This window comes from Tachyglossus aculeatus, chromosome X4 (genome assembly GCF_015852505.1).
Source record: "Tachyglossus aculeatus isolate mTacAcu1 chromosome X4, mTacAcu1.pri, whole genome shotgun sequence".
Classification (NCBI taxonomy): domain Eukaryota; kingdom Metazoa; phylum Chordata; class Mammalia; order Monotremata; family Tachyglossidae; genus Tachyglossus; species Tachyglossus aculeatus.
The window spans coordinates 26,937,041-26,953,856 of record NC_052098.1 but is presented as its reverse complement, the minus strand read 5'-3'; the positions used below and the strand labels follow the sequence as shown (position 1 = coordinate 26,953,856).

Sequence of the window (16,816 nt, the reverse complement as noted above, 5' to 3'; positions counted from 1 at the left end):
AGAGCTAGAAAAAAACGAATGTATTAGGGTAATCTGGTTTAAGCAATAAACAGGGGTTGTAGGTCACAATAATAATAATAGTTATGGTACTTGTGAAGCACTTACTATGTGCCAAGCACGGTTTTACGTGCAGGGGTAGATACAAGTTAAATCGGGTCAGACACAGTTTCTGTTCCACATGGGGCTCACACTCTTATCCGCATTTTACAGACGAGGTAACTGAGACACAGAGAAGTTAAGTGACTTGCCCAAGGTTACACAGCAGATACGGCGGAGACGGGACTAAAACCCAGATCCTTCTGACTCCTGGCTCGTGTTATACCTGTCTTCATACATTTATGTACACTTCCCTGGACATAGCTGAATTACCAACCAGTAGTTTCACATTTGGGCATAGCAGGAGGTATGGCACAGGGTTACCCAGAGGGTAGATTCTACCCAATCTGTAGATTTTTTTAGAAAATGTGAAAAACACAAAGTAGGTTCTTAATAAATGGCATCAATATCAGGAGAGAAAACACTGAGACAAGTGGAGGAAGTTAGCCCCTGTGAACACTGAGCAGCTGTGCTAAGCCCAGAAACTCCCATCTCCAGGAAATGTCAAGGTGCCAAGAAAGGACCTGGGTTTGCCTCGAGATGATTCTGGAGCAGGGATTATTCCAAGGACTATGAAACTACATTGTCAACAGAGCATTTATTAAAACTGCACATTGCTGAATATTCCTGGGTATTTCACCAAGGAAAGGAGTGACAGGAAGCTAGAAAATGCAGATCCAGACAGAGAGCTGACACCAGGACTTACAGGATGAATGCCATGCTGGAGAGAGTGAAGGAGGAATTTGGGCATCAAGACTAGGAAAACGACTGGTTCTCTAGTCAGAGGGTGTGAATATATGTGTTGCATAAAATGACCATATTTGGGGGGGATACAGAGTGGGAAATGGGATGGAGCTACAGGAGGCAGGCCTTCGGAGGGCAATATGTGCCCATATACATACCCGGAGCACACATATACAGGGCACATAACCCAAGCTACATGGTTGTTGCCACCACAGCCCAGGCTGCAGTGAAAGTGACATTGGCTGGTATTGTCTAGATGATGGCAGTTGCAGGAGTACTTGATTCAGTTGTATTTATTGAGTGCTTACTGTGTGCAAAGCACCGTACTAAGTACTTGGGAAAGTACAGTGTAATAATAAACAGACAATTTCCCTGCCCACTACGATTGCAGTCTTAGTACAGGGTCCACCACCCAGGCTGCATCATGGAGATTTCTGGTCCAGTTGGAAACATGTCACATCAGCCAAGTAGGAGACCTCCAAGAAATGATCTGGGTTAGGGCCACCTCAACCATGGCAAGGGCAACACAGCTGTTGCTGATGTGTAGCTTTCCCTCCAATCTCCATCTTTTGCTGCTGCTGTGCTGCCACAGCCAAGGCTGCCATTTTGGTTGATTTATTGAGTGTCCACTGGGTGCAATACATTGCACTAAGCTCTTGGGAAAGTACAACACAAAAAAGTGCCGTATGTTCCTGCCCACAAGGAACTTAGACACTGACATAAGAAAATTTAGAGTAAATAATCAGAATTGATATTGAATGTAATATTCATAAATGTATATACATAAGTGCTGAAGATGGTGATAAGTACTTGAGGTGGCTTATGGGTTTATAGGATTTAGAATGCTGGCAATCAATTGGAGAAGTCTTGTTGAAGGAAGCTGGGATTCATGGAGGCCATTGCACATGGGGAGAGCTGTGGTGGGTCAGATTTGGAGAGGGAGCATGTTCCAAGCTGGGGAAACGGTATGTGCAAGGGTATCGAGGACAGTGAGTTGGAGACAGAAGTCTAGTTAGAAAGTTGGCTTGAGATGAACTGAGAGAGCGGTTTGGGGAGCAGGAGATAAAGAGAATGGATATGTAAGATGAGGTGAGTGGCTGAAGATCCTTGAAGCCAGTTGGGAGGCTTTTAGGGTGACGGCCTGGAATCTGAAATCTGTGACCATTCTATATAGTGGGACAAATCTGGTCACACTAATGATGAAGTTAAATTTTGCTGTGGATAGGAAATGCAGACCAAATGCAGGCATAGAAACACCTCCCCTGTATGTCCCTCTGTTCTCCTTGTGTATATATTTCTGTCTTCTTTTGTTGCTTTTGCCTCCCTTTCCTCTAGTGTAACAAGCAAGTATGGTTTGCTGTCTGTCTTGAGGCGCTGCATGGTTCTTGACTTTCTGGATGTAGTGTATGGTGTTCTCAGAACACGTTATCTAGAATTGTTTGTTATGGAACACCTTGGGTGATCTCTTTTGACCTTTGACTTCCGGCACGAAGAGAAATATGCTTCTCAGGCCGAGTGAAATTAAATTGGAAAATAACTATGGAGCTCATTTTGTTGGCTTCTCTAAGGAAAAACATCCCAACTGTCTAGGTGTTGAACAGATCGTGTGCATTTTCCCTCCCCTCCATGGCATGGGTTCTCAAAAGAGTAGGCCTGAATAGGAAATGTTCTTGGGAAAGAGCTTTTGATTTTATTGAATCCAGAAAGGATAATGCAATGTCACTTTGGCAAGCGATGGAGGAAAAATACATTTATTTAAGAAGTGACAAGCTGTGGTCCCCTGCTGTGTAAACCGGGAACCAGCTCAATACCGATTCCACCACCAGGAGAGTATTAAACACAATTCTCTCTTCTGCTGTGTCAGATGCTGCTCCCTCATGCTAGAATGGGCTCCTAGAGGCATCATGGACCTTTTCTCTTATCATTATATTCTGAAGGGGAATTTTGAATAGGCTCCTGGGGGTCTGGCATCATTTTCTTCTTTTGCAGGGGTTGGAAGGGATTTCCAGGGGCAGATCTCACAGCCATCTCCCTCCACCCTGACCCCGGGATTTATTACTAGGTATCGTTATGTGACTGAGATTATATAGAAATAACCTCTTAGCTATTTTTGGTTTGGGATAGAGTTTATGTTGTGGCTTTTATCCCTCTAAAGTATTTTTTTCATAAATGCTAATATTGTCTCCTATCTCTTGCTTAGGTCTAGTTTTCAGGCATAGTTAGCTACACACCAGTTGTTAAGAGTCCTAGCCCTTTCCTCTCCTTCTCATGTCTCCACCCCTGCACCAGTGAACTCTTTTCTTACCTTTTTTCACTCCCCAAACTGCAGGGATCATGAGATTCCTGCTACTTTCCCAAGATCGAAACTACCAGAATGAATCTTTGATCCTACAAAATCGTTACTTCTGAATGTAATGAACTAGATTACTTGGAAGAGATGGGATCTGCCGTAGTTTTGGGTTTCATTGGGTAAATCTTAAAAATAAAAGGTTGTTGGGGACTTGTGAATATTTTGGAGTAGTTCAATCTAAACTGTCTTCTTTCTTCGATTTGTGCTAGCGTTTGACTTTAAAACCATGAATCAAGAGGAAAAAAGTATTCTGATTCCCCTGATCATTTGTTGACCTACCTGACTTTTTCATGAAGATATAACCATATTCTTGTTATTACACACAGTATCATTTTTCTTTAATCAGTCAGAAAAAACTGCATTAATCCTAATATGCCTCATCCTGTACTACACTAGCTTTTTACAGTTCATATAATTAGCTCAGCACTGTAACACAGACTCCTTCTTGGTTCATAAGTCCAGCTGTCTGGTTGATACATTTCACTCCTGAGGTGTCTTGGAGTATTCAAGTAAATAATGAACCAGCATTTCACTACCAGATAGACATCCTCTACTATGATGTTTCATAAACCACAGATTCCTTTCTTCTTTGAATGTGTGAAGGCTCTTTTTTTTTTGCAGACATACTGGGGTGCAAGTGTAAATTTCCATAAAATTTAAATGAGGTGCTTCCTGTAATTAATGAACAATTGTGGCTGCTCTCTGGTCTGCATTGTAATTAACCATGATCAGGCTTGTTTGGTGATGACACTGTTCCTGTAATAATTTGACATGCTACTGTGAATTTGCCAGGTTATTAAACAACCTGCAGCACTCACTTATGGAATCATAGGGACAAGTTCGGCTGCCGCTGCTAGTTAAATGCAGCGTAAGGATGAACCAAAAGCTGTTCATTTAAGGTGATCTATCAGGCAAATGAATGAAAAACCCTGTGCATTTGTAGAAGTTAATCAATTAAGTGTGCATGTCTGGAGGACTTCTTAAATAAACATGCCGTTATGCCAGTGACTGCGTGCCCAAAGAATGTATTTTTGAGACTAGCAAATGAGGCCAACAAATACACTGTTATTTCTGTGATATGGATAAATGTTACTCCTTGCCTTCTCCCAAAGATTAACAGCCACCCAAAATCCCCTTTTCCCCCAACAACATACTCAACCCACCACAATCCAAATATGAACTGTTTTTTCTGAAAGAGCGATTGACCTTGCGCTACAACACAGCTGCCTTGCACAGTAGAGTGATTTCCGCGGACTGGCAGCATTGTATCCGTGGCCACTTGTTTTTTTTTTTTTTTTCAGGTTAAGAATGGTTCAAAACATTACTGTCTAGTTACTGTGGTGTCTTTCATTTAGATTCTGTTTATTGACTATACCACAAGGATCTCTGCCCAGAGTACTAGGCTGTCTATGCTTGACTGAGTTTGATTTTCTAACATCAGCCCTGGGGTTTATTTGAAAAATGTACATACACTGCAGCTTTAACAAGTCAAGTGACTGCGTGTTTTAGACCATGGAGTAGAGTATATCTGAAGATCATTTAATTTGAAAAAAAAGTGGAAGGGAGGGGGAGGGGGAGGGATAAATGTAGTAGTCATTGTACCAGTACAGTGTATGTGTGACACATGGTTTTTGTCTTTTCATCTTCTAGAAGAACCAAAAAGTTTCCTGCCGTTCTCTTTCCAGCTATTGACAAATGATTGCCAGATGTGAAATCTTTACAGTGCTCTTTCCCCACAGCAAACCTGCAGTGATGGGATATTTGATTCTCCCTTGCCCATTTCATCTCCTTTCCACATCTGCCAGGGACACACAAGCAATACATGCCTATATGAGAGTTTAAAGTTTATTCAGCTCCTTTCTCCCCCAGATAAAATATTCAGAGGCAGCAGAATGAAATCCATATGACTGTAAACCTCTGTGGAATTAGGAATAAGCTGTTTGTTTTAATTATCTACCTCTGTGTCTTTAAACTATTTTATTTTATTTTTGATGCCTGGAAAGTCTGATGTAACTTGTGAGAATTAGGGGTTCCTACTGTTATTCACCTAAATACACTAACACCAACACCACCTCCCACTCCTACTTATCCCATTTTTCCTTTCTCCCAAAAGAAAATAAGGTTAGAATTTTTAAGAACCTTTCTAGTAAGCAGTTGTAATGAATAGCAGGCAAAGTGGTAAGCTGGGCTTATCTGCTACGGTACAGTCAGTAATCATTATAATGGAAAAGCTACCAAGAAGGAAATTTCAACTTTTATATCTTGTTCAGCTAGCTCATAACTGTATTTGCTTCTACTATCAAAACTGATATGAGAGGTGTGGTTTGCTCCCCAAGAGCTTTACACATGGAGAAATAAAGCAAAGCGTTAGTGACCTGAAATTATCTTGAAAAGGCCACACACATAATCAGATGCATGCGCAGGAGCCTTTTGCATCTGTTTGGAAACTGAATTGATGTCATTGTTTTCCATCTCAGTTTTAAAATATTTTTCAAACTGACCTTTAGCTTGCAACCTTATTGTAGGGTGGGCTGACACAGGTGGCCTTTTGTTACAGCATTATACGTTTCGGCCCCCGAAAAAACCCTCACACCCTGATTAAGATCACAATTTCTTTTTAACATGCACAAAAATCAATAACAGTTTTGCCATATGTGCTTTAATAAGTAGTCAACTGCACAGAGAGAGCTACAGTACTGCTTTGATATTTACAGAAATGCAGGTTGTTTCACGAACATAATAAACATTACACACCATGTGTGTGTATAGTTGGTCTACATATTCATCTTTGTCATCTTGATTACTTGGAGATGACTCCGGAGTTCCCCTTTCACAATTTCAAGTTTAGAAAAGAAATACTATTTACGGCATAGGTTATGGGTGGAACCGAAGCTTAAGATTTTTTCTTTTTTTTTTTTTTTTGGTATTTGAGAAGCACTGTGTGCCAGGCACTATACTAAGCTCTGGGGTAGAATGGACACAGCCACGTCTCACAAGAGGCTCACATGCTTACTCCCCATTTTACAGATGAGGTAACTGAGGCTCAGAGCAGTTAAATGACCTGCCCAAGTGACGGGACAGGGATTGGAACCCAGGTCCTTCTGATTTCCAGGCCCATGACTTCTAGGCCACATTACTTCTCTAGTTCTACTTGCATTCTTGGGAAGGAGCATGGCACAGTTGAAAGACTACAGGACTGGGAGTCAGGAGACCTGGGTTCTAATCCTGGTTCCACCACATGCCTGCCATGTGACTTTGGGCCAGTGCCTTAACTTCTAAGGCTGCGTGCCCCAAGTGGGACGGCGACTGTTCTCATCTGACTGCAGTGTGTCCACTCCAGTGCTCAGCGCAGTTCTTGATACGTAGTAAACATTTAAGAAATACCACAATTATTATGATTGCTATCATTGTCATCATTATTCTTGTAGGAGCAACAAAATATCCTTTAGATAATAATAGAAAGACTACTAGAGTAAAACGTAGATTGGCAAGGGATTGTCCGAGTTTGGCTGAAAAATTTTCAGAGTAGGAGGTCAAGAAAAATGTAATAAGCAACACAGACACGGGCACTTACTCAAGCCTACTTTCAGAAAAAACACCAAACATTCTGCAAGTAAAAGCAACTACAAGGGTGAAATAGGTTTCTTATCGGTGGTTGTTGAAGATTTTCTGAGGACTGGCAGTGCATTGGGTACTGCACTGAGCCAAACCCATAGCCTGAGAGTTTGAGGTGAAAAGCTTCTTTCGGAAAACAACAAGGTTAGAGACTCTTGCAGTAGGAGCTGAGCTCCTTTGAGTTCAGATCACTTCATCTAATTTGCCCTCACTAATGCACTTGCTGATTTCCCATGCCTTCCTGCTTCCCTCACCATGGTTACCCTGGGAGGCAGAGAGGTGCTAAGCAAAGGCGATGTCATCCGGCCTGCGCACCTAGGGAACGTCCTTCAGAGGACGACTTGTCACTAGCCGTCAAAGAAGAGAGTGGCTTTGTGGTCTCTGAACATCTGGCAGTGCTGCACAGGAAGCTGAGGGGGTGTCATTAATTGTGATGAAATAATTTAAACCATCAGGAATAAATGAGGCTGTTAAGCTAAGTTCAGATTCCATTTGCCATGCACATGTGTCTAGCAGCCAGTGTGTAGTAAAAAAAAAAAAAAAAAAAAAGGATTTGAATTATATTAGCTCCCCCAGTAGAAGTGAAACAGATACTGTAAATGAAACAAGTTACGGTGTGGTGATGACATTGTGTGAAGCGACTTCATAGAACTGGGTTTGTAGGATCAATATGTGGAAAATGGAATGTTCTTTCATGAACTTTTAATAAAATTATCCTTAGTATGCTGAAGACTGGAGAGAGATACAAAAGGCAAAACAATGTTGTTGTATTTACCAGTGGTGGGTAAATTTGCCAAAGTAGACTAGCTGTTATTATATGAAAGCGTAGGGATGACTGATATCTTTTATTGGGTCTGTTTGGGTGGAGTGAGTCTGGGTTGAGAAATTGATCAAGTTCAGTGTGGCTCAGTGAAAAGAGCCCGGGCTTGGGAGTCAGAGGTCATGGGTTCTAATTCCGGCTCTGCCACTTGTCAGCTGTGTGACTTTGGGCAAGTCACTTTACTTCTCTGTGCCTCAGTTACCTCATCTGTAAAATGGGGATTAAGACTGTGAGCCCCACATGGGACAACCTGATTACCTTGTATCCCCCCCAGTGCTTGGAACATTGCTTCACACATAGTAAGCGCTTAACAAATGCCATCATTATTATTATGAGCAGAATTGGTGTTTGCCTGCAAACAGTTAGGTCCAAAAATAATGTCTCCTAATTTATGTACTTGTGTATGTGGGATCGGTTGTACAGTTAATTTACTTATTCTGATTACACCATTTGTCTCCCCTATTAGAATGTAAAAACTGTGTGGGCAGGGAACATGCCTCCTGTTTCTGTTGTACTTTCCCAAGCATTAAGATTGCATTGCACCCAGTAGGTGCTTAATAAATACCTTTAGTACTACTACTAACTGTGAGTAGGCAGTGAAAATATTCCATTTGAAGCACATTAGTGTCATATCCCTTTTTCCCAAGTTTCTTTGAAATTTAACAGATGGAAAGTGATGAAGCAGTTATGTTGGAGAGGGACATTGGATGTTGATGGTTAGCTAGGAAGATCAAAAGTAGGAGGCACTTCTTTTTAAGTAACATTTGGCTCGACTGATACAGGTTTCCATTTCACCTTGGAACTGTTTATTCCCAAAGAAAATGTTAGAGAAAGAAAGGCCTTAGTCCAATATGAGAGTGGGAAATACAAGAAAAAGGAGTGTTGGGAGTTCTATTTTTTACCTTGTATTGAATCTCTGTGTGCCTCAGTTTCCCAACATGAAATCAAAGGAAGTAATACTACCATCAAGGGCTGTTTGAAGATTGCGTTAATGGATGTTTATAAAGTGTTACAAAGCGACCAAGTGTTATTTATAGTAAAATAAATGAGCTTCATGAACAAAGACTGTGAAAAAGGTGGTGTTCAAGTAAGACCTGTCCTTGAGGCATTAACTTCCGAGAGGTTGGAGACTAACCATTTTCCATGGAGGACTTTGATCTGAAATGTATTTTTCTTCCTATGGAAACTACATTTGCCTGCCCATGGACCTGAAGAGTAACCTAGGTTTCTAGTCAGGTTTTTGTGGAAGAGCAAGATTATTGCAGAGTGTCTTGTTTAATTATATTAATTAGGGGGTTCTTGTTTCTTTATTTTTCTTCTTTCATGCCTGTTTCCTTGCCACAGGATAAGGCCATATTTATTACCAATAAACAAAGGAAATGAAAAAAAGAAAGAAGTTCAGGAGTACTTAGTTTAAACAAGGTATAATGTCAAGAATATGGGGATTGCGTTCCCTCTGAATGATATCTCTAGGATAATAACAGAGATTTGTTAGCCTGTTGATGATGGAGTCTCCTGTTATAGATGCTGGTTTTACTTTTTCCAGCCTTTTTCCCCCTTGAAACCTACGTATTTACTTTGATTAATGAGAAGGAACTCTATTTGTGTGTTAGATCCTGTGTGGCCACAGTAATAGACTCAAAGGTATTGATGACATACCCAGTCATGCTCCAAAGTCTTTCCCATAGAATTCCCCTAAAAGAATGAGCATTATAGCAGCTTCCCATACTAATAGCTTTCCCTCCACCCCATCGCTATTCTCCAGTGTAACCAGTATACTTAATGTACACTTATTGGATTGCAAGTGAACCCAGACAGCATTAATAAAGAATGTGGAGGTAGCACTTTTAGTATCATACAATTGACAAGAACAAGCTCACCACCGGAAAGAGTGAAGCAATCTCTTCTGTCTTGCAGTTATATCGAAATAATAATAATAACTAATGGCATTTATTAAGCACTTACTGTGTGCAAAACACTGTTCTAAGTGCTGGGGGGTACAAGGTAATCAGGCTGTCCCACGGGGGCCTCACAGGCTTCATCCCCATTTTACAGATGAGGGAACTGAAACCTGGAGAAGTGAAGTGACTTGCCCAAAGCCACACAGCTGACAAATGGCAGAGTCGGAATTTGAACCCATGACCTCTGACTCCAGAGCCCAGGCTGTTTCCACTGAGCCACGCTGCTTCTCAAATCTGGGTCAGATGCTCACAGTATTGTGCTAATGCATGAAATTGATCTGCCTGGGTCTCTTCCGTCGTTTACATAGTTCCAATTATCGTAATACATTTATATTTACTTAAAAGTTGCCGCGCGAACTTTGAAGTGCAAGGGGATAGACTGTGAAACCCTACCTATGTGGATCAGGGACTATGTCTGACCTGATAAACGTGCATCTACCCCAGCACTTAGAACAGTGCTGGACACATAGTAAGCACTTACCACATACAACAATAACAAATATATACTAATAAAATTATATTCCTCACTCAGTTTAAGAAAAATTTCATCATTCCAGAAGCCAACATAACACTGAAATGCCTAATAAATATACAGTTGTTACTCATTAATACTCAGTAAGTGCAGACTTGACTCCTCAAACCAAAGTCAGGTAGCATAACTCCAATGCATCATTACCATCACCAAAGAGATTTAATTAAGAAACATGTCCTAGTGGGAAGAGCACAGGCCTGTGAGTCAGAGGACCTGGGTTCTACTCCCATCTCTGCCACTTGCCACTGTGTGACCTTGATCACTTAAGTTCACCATGCCTCAGTTTCCTCATCTGTAAAATGAGGATTAAATGCCTGTTCTCCCTCCTCCTTAGACTGTGAGCCCCACATAGGACAACACAGCCAAATGAACAGATGGTGAACAAAAACAAATTGTGTAAGCATATTGTAAGGTCCTTGAGGGCGTGATTGTTTCTACCAACTCTATCGTATTTTACTCTGCCAAGCACCTAGTAATAATAATAATAATAATAATGATAGCATTTATTAAGCGCTTACTATGTGCAAAGCACTGTTCTAAGCGCTGGGGAGATTACAAGGTGATCAGGTTGTCCCATGGGGGGCTCACAGTCTTAATCCCCATTTTACAGATGAGGTAACTGAGGCCCAGAGAAGTGAAGTGACTTGCCCAAAGTCACACAGCTGACAATTGGCGGATCTGGGATTTGAACCCATGACCTCTGACTCCAAAGCCTGGGCTCTTTCCAATGAGCCACGCTGACATGTGCAAAGCACTGTTCTAATTATAATAATGATGATGATGGTATTTGTTAAGCGCTTACCATGTGCAAAGCACTGTTCTAATAATAATAATAATGATGGTATTTAAGTGCTTTCCATGTGCAAAGAACTGTTCTAATAATAATAATAATGATGATGGTATTTGTTAAGCGCTTACCATGTGCAAAGCACTGTTCTAATAATAATAATGGTGATGGTATTGAGCGCTTACCATGTTCAAAGCACCGTTCTAATAGTCATAATGATGATGGTATTTGTTAAGCGCTTACCATGTGCAAAGCACTGTTCTAATAATAATAATAATGATGATGGTATTTGTTAAGCGCTTACCATGTGCAAAGCACTGTTCTAATAATAATAATAATGATGATGGTATTAAGCGCTTACCATGTGCAAAGCACTGTTCTAATAATCATAATAATGATGATGGTATTTGTTAAGTGCTTACCATGTGCAAAGCACTGTTCTATAATAATAATAATGATGATGGTATTTAAGCGCTTACCATGTGCAAAGCACTGTTCTAATAATCATAATAATAATAATGATGGTATTTGTTAAGCGCTTACCATGTGCTAAGCACTGTTCTAATAACAATAATGATGATGGTATTTGTTAAGGGCTTACCATGTGCAAAGCACTGTTCTAATAATAATAATAATAATAATAATAATGATGGTATTTGTTAAGTGCTTACCATGTGCAAAGCACTGTTCTAATAATAACAATAATGATAGTATTTGTTAAGCACTTACCATGTGCAAAGCACTAATAATAATAATAATAATAATAATAATGATGGTATTTGTTAAGTGCTTACCATGTGCAAAGCAGTGTACTAATAATAATAATAATGATGGTATTCGTTAAGCGCTTACCACGTGCAAAGCACTGTTATAATAATAATAATGATGGTATTTGTTAAGTGCTTACCATGTGCAAAGCACTGTTCTAATAATCATAATAATAATAATGATGGTATTCGTTAAGCGCTTACTACATGCAAAGCACTGTTATAGGCGCTGGGGGGATATGAGGTAGTATAGTGCTCTGCACACAGTAAGAACTCAGCAAATACGATCAGTTGCTAAGTAGATTTCCATTTATTTCTAGGGTAAATAGGGAAATAGATCGGCTTGTTTTATCACACAAATGATATTGGAAAATCAATCAATCAGTGTTATTTATTGAGAACTTACGGGGTTTTAACCGACAAAATTTGAATAACGCAGACACTCTCATCTGGGTAATTTTCTGATGTGTGGCTTAATTTGAGTCCACTAACGCAGAATTCCTCACCAGAGCCAAGGAGACCTACTGAGGGATAATAGACCAGCAGCAGGTAGCCTTAGGAACTATGGAAGGCCCCTCCGAACTCTAGGTCCTGCCAGTGGGTGCAGAGTTTTCATTGTTCACCCCATTGTTTGTCTACTATCTACACCTTCTCTGGTGCTTTGTTATACCCCCTTGATATTTACTAACCGTAGTTGGCCATTTCTGCCTTTAGATAATCAGCTTTTTTTTTAACCAAGTCACAAGATCGAAGGTGAAGATGCAAATTCATGGTTTTTGGCTGGCTTTGTTTGTGATGTTTCTACATAAGTACAATGTCTCTCAATTAGTTTTATGCAGTGAGTTACACTAGAACTTAAGAAAAGCAATTATGCCCCAGACTAATGGTTCATCTAACACAGGAGTTTTGTGTCTCAGCATTGCACCAAAGAATGTTTGGAGAAATAGTGTGATGGTTGCCCTCTTTGATTTCCCTCTACTTGATCATCACCTTCTAAAGTCCTTATCTTTCCCTTCTACTAATCCATTATGGATCGATTTCCTCAAGTATCTCCAAATCCTTCTTTAACTTATTGATATTATGTAGCAGCATAACTGTAGTACCAAATTCTATGTGCTTACCATCTAACATGTGAAGAAGAGGGGATGTTTTAGTATTTTTTCTAAAAGGTACTTATGTTCAAGCTGCAGTAGTTCCCCTTAGTCCTTGTAGCGTGGGTTTTGGATGAAAAGCAATATCTCGTTAGCCCCATCCATCTGCTTGATGAGTTTGTAGATTTCAGTTATGATTCCATTCAGCTTTCATCTTCCAGACTGGAGATTCCTAATGCATTGTTTTACCACTACATGATGGAATTAACCTAGTTTGCATTGAGTCTGCAAGGTTTGGAGCAGAGGTTGGAAGTGAGAAGAGGTACTTTCACACCTCAGAGAGAAAGAAGCGGCCTGGTGGATAGAGGATGGACCTGGAAGGAGGGCCTGGGTTCTAATCCTGGCTCCACCACTGCTGTGTGACCTTGGACAAATCCTTCAACCTCTCTGCGCTTCACTTACCTCATCTGTCAGTCAAGTCAATCAATCATATTTATTGAGCGCTTACTGTGTGCACAGCACTGTATTAAGCACTTGGGAGAGAACAATATAACAATAAATAGACACATTCCCTGCCCACAACAAGTTTACTTTCTAGAAAGGGGGATTTACATTAATATAATTAAATAAATTACAGATCTGTAAAACGGGGATTAAGACCATGATTCCCATGTGGGACATGGACTGCATCCAACCTGATTAACTTGTATCTACCCCAGCGCTTAGTACAGTGCCTGGTACATAGTTAGTGCTTAACAAATGCCATTCTGAACATAACAAAACCAGATTCTGTTGCAGGTTGTTAACTCTTTAGCATCACAAGTATCCAAATATGGAGGTATCTGGCCAACAAAAGCATTTGTCTAGCAACTCCACCTGTAAATGGACTACTTTAAGCATTGTACCTGGGCTCATCAACTTCATGGGGTCTTTCCCATACCCAACCAGGGGATCCACCATGTTCATCCTAGTAATAGCTACTCTCCTCTCCCTTATTTTTTGGAATTGTCACTCCTAGGCTAAAAATAGCTCTGGCAATGTTGTGAAAGGAAGAAACCCACTCAAATCACGGTGCCTGTGTGATCTGGATAGGGTGGGAAAAAGGGTGAACTTGGGAAAGCCCATGGGTTTCCACTCCCCTGGACATACCAGGAACTTACTCTGCCCTGGACTGTAATGCCAAAGTGTCTATCATTTCATCAAAAAAATAAATAAATAAAGCTATGAACTTGTCTCAAAGTTCAAGGCATTAAAGGCCACCCCACCCTCGTTGAGGTGTGTGTATGTAAAATGAAATGAAATGTGTGCTTGCATAAATTAATTTGAAAAACAGATCCTGATATGAATCAAACTTATTTGGTGCACTGATGTGAAATGAGCATTGTTTGTAAGATTATCTTGTTATTTAATCTCTTTATATAAACCTGGCTGGCTTGGCTTATGAAGTAATAACACAATTAATGTGATGATGGAATAGTTTTTCTTAGTACAGGCCTGATCCTGCAAGCCTTCCTTGCCTTCTCTGGGATTTATGTACATAGAGGGCCACAAAATCTGGAAACTTTAATTAGCGAGGACATGTACACGATTTTTTCCCCCCAAGTTGTTTTCTGTATCTCAGGATGCTTCCTGGGATTTTGATTCTTTTTGGACTGCTCATCCACTGCCCCAGAAGAACAAATGGCCTTCAGCTATTATTTTCTCAAAATTGGGGTAAGTTCATTATGAGAGCTACCTGCTGCCTTCAGGCTTCAATCCGCTGAGCTACTGAGGCCCAGTTTTTTTTTAAAGTCTTTCTTATAAATGTAGCTCATAGGAATTTCTCAGGTAAACAAAGCCTGTTTTCCTTAATGTTCAAAGGAATTTTGTTGACAGCTATTAGTCATATAACTGTGGCTAAACCATGCAGGAAACATCCATTGGTTGTTGTACTGAATTGGTGACCCTCTTATCATTTTCATGGAGAACAGAAAATCTGTAAATAGACTTTGGTTTTGTTAAAACATCATTTTGGAAGGTGGGGAAGTAAGAAAGTTAAATTGAAGCAGTTTAATTGGCCTTATTTTCATCGGAGTATGGCTATTTTGTATTCTGCATCATTGAAATGAGTCCAAGAGCATCATTTTTATATTGCAAAAAATTAATTCTTATGTATTTTTATGGATGTAGCCCTTAATCTACTTAAACCAAGAGACTGGCCTGGCTTAGTGTGTTCTTATCCATTAAAAATAACTAATTTAGAAGCCACGTGTAATACATTTGTGACTGACGAAGAAAAGGATCAATTTTATTCTAGGTAATCTGTTTGGTTCTCCCCTTTTGCCTTATAATTAAAAGTCAGTGATGTGATAGATCAGAAGTTTTATTTTTAAGATGGTTGTCTCTTCCCTATAGAGAATGTTAACTCCTGTTTTACTAGAATTTATCTATGCAGGTAGTAACCATCCCTGGATGTTAGTAGAGTATGTATTATTTCTGTGGTTTTGTGAATCAGTAACCACTAAAGGATTTCAAACAAATTATCCATGAATGATTTGTTCAGAGTTTGCTTAATGAGGAAAAACCGTTGGGTAACACTACATCACAACAAGTGTAATAATACCTTTTTAGTGTTTCGTTTGGCTTTTGCCTATATTACTCAGTTGACAGTCACAGTTGAGTTATGCAGGCATTGAGTTTTGGCCAGTTTCCTGGAGGCCTTTCAGGTCAACACTTGTTGAACCGGTATCAAAATTAGGGGAGATAGTGACTCGAGCTGAGGTTATGGTGGGCTGATGCTATGACTAACAATGGCATATAATGCTTTTTTAAAAAATGGTATTTGATAAGCACTTACTGTGTGCCGGGCACTGTACTAAGTGCTGGGGTAGATACAAGCTAACCAGGTTGGATGCAGTCCATGTCCCCCATGGGGCTTACAGTCTTAAACCGATTTTACAGATGAGGTAACTGACGAACAGAAAGTTAAGCGACTTGCCTGAGGTCACACAGCGGACAAGTGGCGAAGCCGGGATTCATACTAAATGCTGAGTATATTATTGTTCACTGGAGGCTGCTTCTTAGAAGCATGCTGAAAACCAATTCTAGTCCTCCAGGTCCTATTTCTAGTTTGGGAGTGGTGATATGATTGTAACAGCAGGAACCCTACGAAGTATTATTGTGCTGCCCTGACTTTTCCTCTCCCTCAAACCTGTAGGGTTTCCATGGGTGGTATCACTCTGTTATTACTGTACTCTCCCAAGTGCTTCATTCAGTGCTCTGCACCCAGTAATTACTAAATACATACAACTGATTGATTGATTGGAAAAAGGAGTAGATTGTAAGGGCCTCTAGTCATATAATTCATGCAGGGCTTCTACTGATGGATCTTTACTGGTTCTGCATAGGCTGCCCACTCTGATGGAAAAGACAGGACGATAGTTCTAATATCTCCCAGATGTTCTACCTTCATTAATAATAATGAGTAATAATGGAATTTGTTAAATGCTTACTATATGCTAAGCACTGCACTACGTGGTGGGGGAGATGCAAGAAAATCAAGTTGATACAGTCTGTCCCACACGGGGCTCATGGTCTAGGTAACAGGGAGAACAGGTATTGAATCCCCGATTTATAGATGAGGAAACTGAGTCACAGAGAAGTTAAGTGACTTTCTCAAGATTATACAGCAGTTAAATTGCAGGATAAGGATTAGAACCCAGGTCCTGCGTATGACTCCCTGGCTCAGCCCGGGCTTTGGAGACAGAGGTCATGGGTTCGAACCCCGGCTCCACCACGTGTCTGCTGTGTGACCTTGGGCAAGTCACTTAACTTCTCGGAGCCTCAGTTACCTCATCTGTAAAATGGGGATGAAGCCTGTGAGCCCCATGCAGGACAACCTGAATACCTTGTATCCCCTCCAGCGCTTAGAACAGTGCTTTGCACATAGTAAGCACTTAACAAATGCCATCATTATTGTTATTATTATTGTGCTCTTTCCACTTGGGCCACACTGCTTCTCTTGCCCAATTTTGGCTAACTGGCTGGCCTCCCTGCCCTCCTGCCTTTCCTTCC

General features: G+C 40.4%; 1 protein-coding gene across 1 annotated transcript in view; it reads left to right on the top strand.

Moving 5' to 3' along the window:
• Positions 1 to 16,816, top strand: part of BNC2 (basonuclin 2) — a 362,642-nt gene that overhangs the window by 89,792 nt on the left and 256,034 nt on the right. The gene's annotated exons all lie outside the window — the stretch shown is intronic.